This window comes from Triticum dicoccoides, chromosome 7B (genome assembly GCF_002162155.2).
Source record: "Triticum dicoccoides isolate Atlit2015 ecotype Zavitan chromosome 7B, WEW_v2.0, whole genome shotgun sequence".
Taxonomy (NCBI): Eukaryota; Viridiplantae; Streptophyta; class Magnoliopsida; order Poales; family Poaceae; genus Triticum; species Triticum dicoccoides.
The window spans coordinates 772,945,410-772,953,904 of NC_041393.1; the positions used below are offsets into that span (position 1 = coordinate 772,945,410).

Genomic DNA, 8,495 nt, shown 5'->3' on the forward strand with positions numbered 1-8,495 from the left:
TAGCCGATTGATCTCACCAGAATTTATGTGCACAGAGTAGCTATTTAGTTCAGACTTACAAGTTCATTTTTCAGATTGTTACTACCTTACAAGGTTAGTAGCTTAGTCCTGTCTATTTAGTTCATCCATCTCACAAACTACAAAAGGCATAGAGAGCTTTTACTGACTGCTTCATTAGGTGAAAAGCGTGGCAAGAAATATTATTCAGCAGTGCGATCATCTCTAGCTGTAGAGATAGAGAGAGTGTGCTTGAATCTAAAGAGAATAGAAAGTTCCTGGACCTACCAAGGAATGAAAAGATATAATGATAAATATGCCGTGTATATGAAATAAAGATCAAAATAAATATTGCAGTTCTTAATCATCATCTTCTTCTTCCTGTGTGGTACGCCGTTGATGATAAGCCCACAACTGTTGAGCGATGCCTGCACGTAATCGCTCACCAGCAACTCGATCATCTTCTTGTACATTTGCTTGCCCTCGAACTTGTTGGTCACCTGTGTCAACATTTCCTTCTGTTCCCTCTTGTTCATAAAGCTGAAACAACTCATCATCCCTATCAACGTTCCTTATGAAGTTATGGATGATGCAACAAGCCATAACAATTTGGACCTGTTTTTTGTAAGGATAAGGGATTCCTCCATTCCTTGTTAATATTGGAAATCGAGTTTTTAGAACACCAAAAGTGCGTTCTACAACATTCCGTAGTTGTGCATGTAGATGGTTGAACAGATCCTTCTCACTACTATACCGACGATTAGTTCCACGAAAAGAACCAATGTGATAGCGATCTCCACGGTAGGGGGCAATAAATCTTGGAGTATTTGCGTAGCCCGAGTCAACGAGATAAAATTGACCTACATGTAAAGTTTGATATCACACTCAAATTTCTATCATATAATCATATGTTTGAGACAATGAAGATAATTTTTACTTGCATGCATGTAAAATTCATGTATTTAATTTTTTACCTTCTGGAACAACAAAGCCACCATCTGTAACAGCCCACCGTAAAACAGCCTGATCCGATGCAGAACCTTCCCATCCAGCAGCCACATATAAAAATGTCATGTCAAATGACACTACTGCCATTACATTTTGAGAGGGATAACCATGCCTGCTTCTTTATGGAGTTTGCTTATCAAGCTTGATTTTTGCATTAATATGTGTCCCATCAATTGCTCCTATGCAGTTCTGTTGGTAAAATTGTAAATTAGAATGTAAGGTTTAAACTTTGATGCAAGTCATATGAAAAAGGAACATGTTCTTGAGATACGATATATACCTTGAAGTATGGGTAGTACCTTTCGTCGCCCAATATTTTTGTTGGAACTTCATTAGCCGGATCAATTATGCAAGCATCACGCAAACCATTTATGGCTTTTAAAACTCTCTTGAAGTGTCGAATAATTGTTTCCCCTGAATGTTGAAATCTATCCTAGAGAACACGATTCCTAACATTGTGCCCAATTGTATGTAGAAATATCACTAGTTGTTCATTCACATCCATCCGCTTTGTATCCTTAAGTAAATTCCTCTCGCACAATGCATCTCGCAGTAAGCAGAAGGTGTGCTTATCAACGCGAAGTTGTTCATAAAATCTAACTGGATGCCCTTCTAACCACTCTTTAGTTTTCTGAGCACCAGTTAATTTGGAAGTATTACGTGGTGTTTTGAATAGTCTTCCGAACATCACATATTGAAAAAGTGACACTACAGAAATATTATGAATAACCATCTGCTCAGAATCAGAATATTCTTCATTTGCCATATCTTCCATCACTGTCCTTTAGCTGATAGATACACTGTCCTTCAAGTTCTAGGATTTCACGCCATGCTTTTTTTGTGTATCCTGTTCCTTCCTTCCCTCCATTTATAGTTTGATCTTTTAGTATGTTCAGCAATATTTTGTCCTCTGAAGATTTCCATGTGTGGCGCTTTGTGACCTGCTTATCGGTCTTTTCCTTCTTAATACTTTTGATTTGGTCATCCATATTTCCTAAAGGGAAATAAAGCAATAAAATGATTACTAGTTAAATCATGTAGGTTACGCGAATACTGCAATCTTTGTTACCTTTGGCACTAATTATGATCTAAGGAAATTATCATGAAGGGCATTGCATCTACAAGGATGGCCTATACTGTAGTAAAAACAACAACCTGCCAATTTATATATGTGTCTAATCTATAGGAATAATTGGCTATTCATAACTCAAGTAAACACACAGATGGTACAGATTTGCAATTTCAGTTTCGTAGTTGCACTCATGTACTTAAAGCCTGAACCTTCTCGCTACAAATTTCAGTATGTTGATCAGTTCATGATTATGGAAGTTACCTGTAGGATGACGAATCTGCAAATTGAATGCTGCTGATGAAAACAAGTTCAGCAAGAGATCCCTTGTCTTCCCAGCAGCGGCCAACTGCCAGTAATCGGTGTTCCCAGCCTAGCGCCGGCGGCCAGGGAATCGGTGATCACAACAGGTGTTAGCAGCTAGCCATTGAACTAGGTTTCCAGATCTGTTTTGCCGAGGTTTGTTCTACCACCGTCCAGTTTATATAGAAGCGATGGAAAAAATGGCGCGTGGAAGTGGCTGCGGGAGGGAAGAAATGGCGCCAATAAGTTTGTTGAGGGAGGAGTGGAGAGAAAAAAGTGTGTTACCGAGAGTTTTCTGTAATCTTGTTTTCTCAAAAACGAGTATTCGTCGTTTTTGATAAAACGCAGTTTCCTGGCTTTGTGGAAACAGAATTTTAGATATCCACGCTTTTGTTGAAGGCCCCAAACATGGTTTTAGTTTGTTGGGCGGTTATATGAGCTCACGGAAAACTAGTTTGGCTAATCCAACGTATCCAAACAAGGCTTGAAGGACAAAACCTCGGTAAAACACGTGTGCTAATTCTGATCTGGTACTTTTGTCCATGTTCTCCACCCTACCAAGGGTACTGACGATTTTACGTACCGTCAGTTGGCGCGCTAGGTACAGGCTGCGTTGGTCGGAGAACGAGAGTGAAAGGCACGTCCATAAGGTTCAGCATGATGTATATGATGAGGACCCCTGGCGTCCAAGAAAGTTCCAACAAGCCAAATGGCCTCAAGCCTTGGGTTACTTGGATCACGTGTCTGAATTGTTGCAGCTGATCTTGGCATGAGACTTTTGACAGGACTCATCCCTGTCCACCAGCACAACCACTTGGCAAAGATAAAAAAATGCTGGGTGTCCCTCGAGGTGCAAAACAAGTTAATCAACTATCACACTGTCATCTCCCCACTCAGTAAGGACAACCAACACTAACTTCTACACAAATCGAATGAATTATGCCTGGACACAATGTCATGTATAAACATGCATATAGGAATAGGACTAACCTACTACAAGCTTACAACCCAATGAATGTTTGCGAATTCTTCAGGTTACAGCAAGCAACTGAAGGATAGTAGAAATCACAAATAGTCTGCAGTCTCCATGCAGCTACATCACTAATTATTCTATCAACCGCATCAAAGTTTGGTAGCAATGATATAAAATACACACCACTTGTCCTTGCCAAAGATTTGGAGAGAAAAAAATGTAAGAAACAAACTGTCGATCCAGCATCGCTTGTGCCTCCAACAGCTACAATACTTGTCTTTGCAAGATATGCAACAAGATAGATGTTGGCCTTTGGTTGGCTCCATTGCAATCAAGGGCCTGCACTGCTTTCACGCATGCAATCTGATGTAACCAAGCTGTGCAGCATGATGATAGAGATCCATGTTCTAAATCTAAAGGGCCTGCTGGCTAGTTTAATTCCCTTCCACCTGCTCACATCAAGAATTAAAGTACATAAGATACCATATACCATTATGCATTCATACAATTAAGCTATACAATATATAGCTATCATCGAGTATACAGTAGTGCAGAGATGGTAAATTATTTGTCCAAATCATCCATGCTATCAGATGAATGAACAACCAAATCAATAATTACATAACAGCGCGCCAGTCAATCAATAGGTAATACCAACACAAAACTAATAGTTTTATCGATCAGCTCACTTTCTTTCAAAGTATTTTCACACATTAGCGAGGGATTAAACAATTTCTAAATAACAACATTAGAGATACTGGATAGAAGAATAAAACTAGCTCCGAGGTTTCAAACATGCCTAATGAGTTAAACATTTGACATCTGATTTTCCAGTTACTCATTTAGCATTTTATATGAATGATAACATATATTAAACAATACTGTCGCTATGATCAATATCTATCTAGCAAAGGTATTCGAGAATCCACAAACAAAATATAGAAATATTAGATCACTCCTACAATATGAGGACTAGGAATGAACTATCACCTAGTGCATAGAAACTCCTGAAAGAATGACAGTAAGTAATAGTATTACGGGCTTCGCAAAGCTTCCTAGATTGCATAGACTCTAGTTCAACCAAATAGACACCCCCGTTCATATATAAAAATATCCCATCGGTATCCTCAACATATCCTAGTATAAATTTCAGCCAAGTGTTCTGTCCCTTGACCCGAGGAGGGATCCCAAGAATGTTATGCATCTCAATGGTATTCCACAACATCCATGTGGATACACCATGGCAATTCACATTCCTCTGCCACATTTGAATGTTGTTGTAATGGTGAGACATCACGGCAAGACCAACTGCACCATCCTCTGCCTGGATGATCTGATGGTTGCCTGAATGATACATATGAGGAGGCCCCTCGAGCACATCAAGGATTTGCCTTTCCAAATCAAACCAAAGTATACCCTTCATCACATACTTAAACGACCAGTAAAGTACATTACCAACAAGGGTGCTAAAATAATCGTCAAAACAACCATGATATGGAACCTCTGTAGAGATGAGATCGGCCCATGTGTCGGTCTCAGAGGAATAAACAGAGGTGAGAGGTCGACCATTCTTCGCACACACAAGCAGCAAGACCACCTTAAAGGGGGTGGGGTGGCAATTGCCATGCACATGGCCCCGTTCGCGGGAAGCACATAGCACCGCCCCATTGATGTAACGCCCCTTGAACTCGGGTGGAATTAGTCATGTTTACCTTCAAGACATCATCCAAATGAAGAGAGTTGAAAAGATTCAAGGTTGATCAAGACTAAGTCAAGAGTGAATCAAGTTGATCAACTCACAAAGCGTAGAAGATGTACCGAGAGGGATCAAGTGATCCCATGGTATGGTAAGCATTGTCAAATACGCTCTGTGTACTAACCCATGGTCTTCGTGAGAGTTCTTTGTGGGGTTAGGATGCGGTGTGCAAGTTCAAGTGATGCATCACGAAGAAATCAAGTGCTTGAAGCTTGCCGCCCATTGTGGTGACAATGGACTTGTGAAGATGAGCCGAAGAGTGGCTCACCCATAGTGGACTATGGGGGAGCAATCATGTAGTCTTCATCGAGCCAACGCAATCAAGAAAAGTGGTCCAACTTGAGGGAGTCAAGATCGTCATCATCTAGCTCAATTGGACCATGTGCAAGGCAAAGGTTTTCCCTTGATAAGTTTTCTATTTTACCGGTCTCATGGTGGTAGTTGGGAGACCGGGTTATAGGATCGTTTGCCGTACTATCAAGGGGGGCTCTCAAGTTGGTAGCTTGATCGTATCGTTAGTAGAGAGCTCAAACCATTGCATCCTTGCATCTTGTTTCTTGGTTCTTGTTTGGTTCTCTTTGTGAGTCTTAGAGCTTATGGTCATCTTGATGACAAGCTTGAGTTCATCGAAAACGGAGTTCGCATGCATTTTCTATGATGTTTTCGGTGTTGGAGGTTTTACCGGTCTTATCCGAGGAAGGGTTCTCACCATTTTCTTATGGGACTTTTCTAATTTTCTTCTTATTGATATTTCTTTCAATATTGTATTAGCCCTTGTTGCTAGCTTTCCAACAAACTTGGTTTCATCAAATTCGGAGTCTATTTGCAAATGTTGTGGCAGTTTTGGTGTTCTGAAAAGGCTGCAGCGGTACTACCGCGAATTGGAGCGGATGTAATTTTTTACTACCGCTCCAGAGCGCTACTACCGCGGCTCCTACAGCGGTAGTACCACTCTGGACCAAAAAACTCGTTCCATGTCCTGCGGTGGTAGACCCGGATGTAATTTTTTAGTACCGCTCGCAAGCAGTAGTACCGCTACCCTTAGCAGTAGTACCGCTACCCCTAGCGGTAGTACCTTGAGGTCAAGCGGTACTAGCGCTCCGACGGTTCTTCTGGCCTTTTTTGCCTCCTCGCTGTTGTGTTTCGAAGGGGTAGTACCGCCCTAGCGGTAGTACCGCTCCTTGGAGCGGTAGTACCGCTCTGTGCGGGCTGTGAGCATAACGGTTGGATTTTTCCCCACCTATAAAAGGGGGTCTTCTTCCCCACTGAACCTCATCCCTTGAGCTCGTGTTCTTCCCCCATTGTTGACCTTCTTCGAGCTTGCTAACTCTCAACCCTTCCATGGATTCTTGCTAGTTTTTGAGGGAAAAGAGAGAGGAGATCTAGATCCACATTTCCACCAATCACTTTCTCCTCTATGTGAGGGGAACCCCTTGGATATAGATCCTGGAATTCTTGGTGTTCTCCTTCTTGTTCGTCCTCTCATCTTCGTCCCTAGCATTAGTTGCTTCGGTGGGATTTGAGAGAGAAGGACTTGGGCACTCCGTGTGCCCTTGCCATTGCATTTGCTGCATCGGTTTGAGTTCTCCACGTGATACGTGAAAGTTACAAGTTGACAAGCTTATTACTCTTGGGTGCTTGGTACCCTTGAGCTTGTTACTCTTGGGTGTTTGGACACCCTAGAGCTTGTTCCTCTTGGGTGCCTTGGCGCCCTAGACGGTTGGTGTTGTTCGGAGCTCAATCATTGTGGTGTAAAGCTCCGGGAAAGCGTCGGGGTCTCCAATTAGGTTGTGGAGATCGCCCCGAGCAATTTGACGGATACCGGTGACCGCCCCAAGGGTTGCCAAAGTGTACGGGTTTGGTGACCGCCCCCAAGGGTCGCCATTAGTACGGGTTCGGTGACCGCCCTCAAGGGTCCCTTAGTGGAATCATGACATCTTGCATTGTGCGAGGGCGTGAGGAGATTACGGTGGCCCTAGTGGCTTCTTGGGGAGCATTGTGCCTCCACACCGCTCCAAACGGAGATTAGCATCCGCAAGGGTGTGAACTTCGGGATACATCGTCGTCTCCGCGTGCCTAGGTTATCTCTTTTCCGAGCCCTTTACTTATTCACTTTACTTTGTGATAGCCATATTGTTCTTTGTCATATATCTTGCAATCACATAGTTGCTTATCTTGCTTAGCATAAGTTGTTGGTGCACATAGGTGAGCCTAGTTGTTTTAGGTTTTGTGCTTGACAAATTAGCCGCTAGGTTTATTCCGCATTTGTTCAAGCCTTAACCGTAATTATTTTAAAGCGCCTATTCGCCCCCCTTTAGGCGACATCCTCGATGTTTCAACACATCACGTGTACCCTCGACGCCGGGGGTGAAGCACCGCAGCTCACGTCGAAGGAGACCCGACCGACAACGCGATACGCAGGACAGTCGGCGGGCGCATTTGAGACCCAAAACCCCGCACTCCCGGGACCCCGTCAGGCAGTGCGGCGGCAATGGGTTTCCCTAGGTCAATTCGCTCGCCCCTAGAGCCTCGGGATTCGCAGCTCTCAAACTCGAGGAACAGCGAAGAACGAGAGAGAAAAATGGTAGAGAGATAAAACATAGATGAAAAAGTAGTATATTGATTTGTTCGATTGTGTGTTGTTCAATTGGCCGTCACCCCCAACATATATAAGAGGCGGCTGGACTTCCCGTACAAGTAATGGATTCATCTAAGCTTTCCTTACAAGAAAATTACATCAATTCACGTCCTACAGTTCTAATTCCAATCCAAGTCGGATTCAGCCCAAATCTGGCCCAAACTTTTGTCTTGTCCCTTGCACAGGACGTGGAATTTGCATATTACCTCTGACTGACAAGACCAAAATACAAATTTGTATGCTACGACGAGACGAACAACTCTCCTGTTGATCATTTTTCCAAATAAGGTGATCTTCAGTACTTTACGAGGTCATCTTTAACTTCTAGTCGGATTTGGTCGTGCAGTTTTCTTGGCTGTCCGAGTCTTGCAGCAACTCTGTAGGCTGTATACAATCTCAGATGGTGATCACTCCAAAAGTAACGTTGAGAGTTTCGACCATACGCACAATTTCCGTGTAGAACACTTTTCCATCCGAGGTCATCTGAACAACCTTTCGAGCACATCTCCAAATTCTGGTCGGATTGACTCTGACAGCCTCTACCCCGGCAAGGTTTCTACATGGCAAGATTTTACACCGGCAAGGTTTCACCCCGGCAAGGTTTCTACCCCGCCAAGGTTTCCACCCCGGCAAGGTTTCTACCCCGGCAAAACTCACGATGGCAAGCTTCCACGCCGGTGAGCTTTCTGCGCCGGCAAGCTTTCCACACTGGCAAGGTCTCCACCCTGGCAAGCTTTCCACGCCGGCAAGG

At 43.3% G+C, this 8,495-nt stretch overlaps 1 pseudogene; it reads right to left on the minus strand.

Annotated features, from left to right (window-relative positions):
- Nucleotides 1-357: 357 nt before the first annotated feature.
- On the minus strand, nucleotides 358-1,787 carry LOC119339788 (annotated as a pseudogene).
- Nucleotides 1,788-8,495: the final 6,708 nt, after the last annotated feature.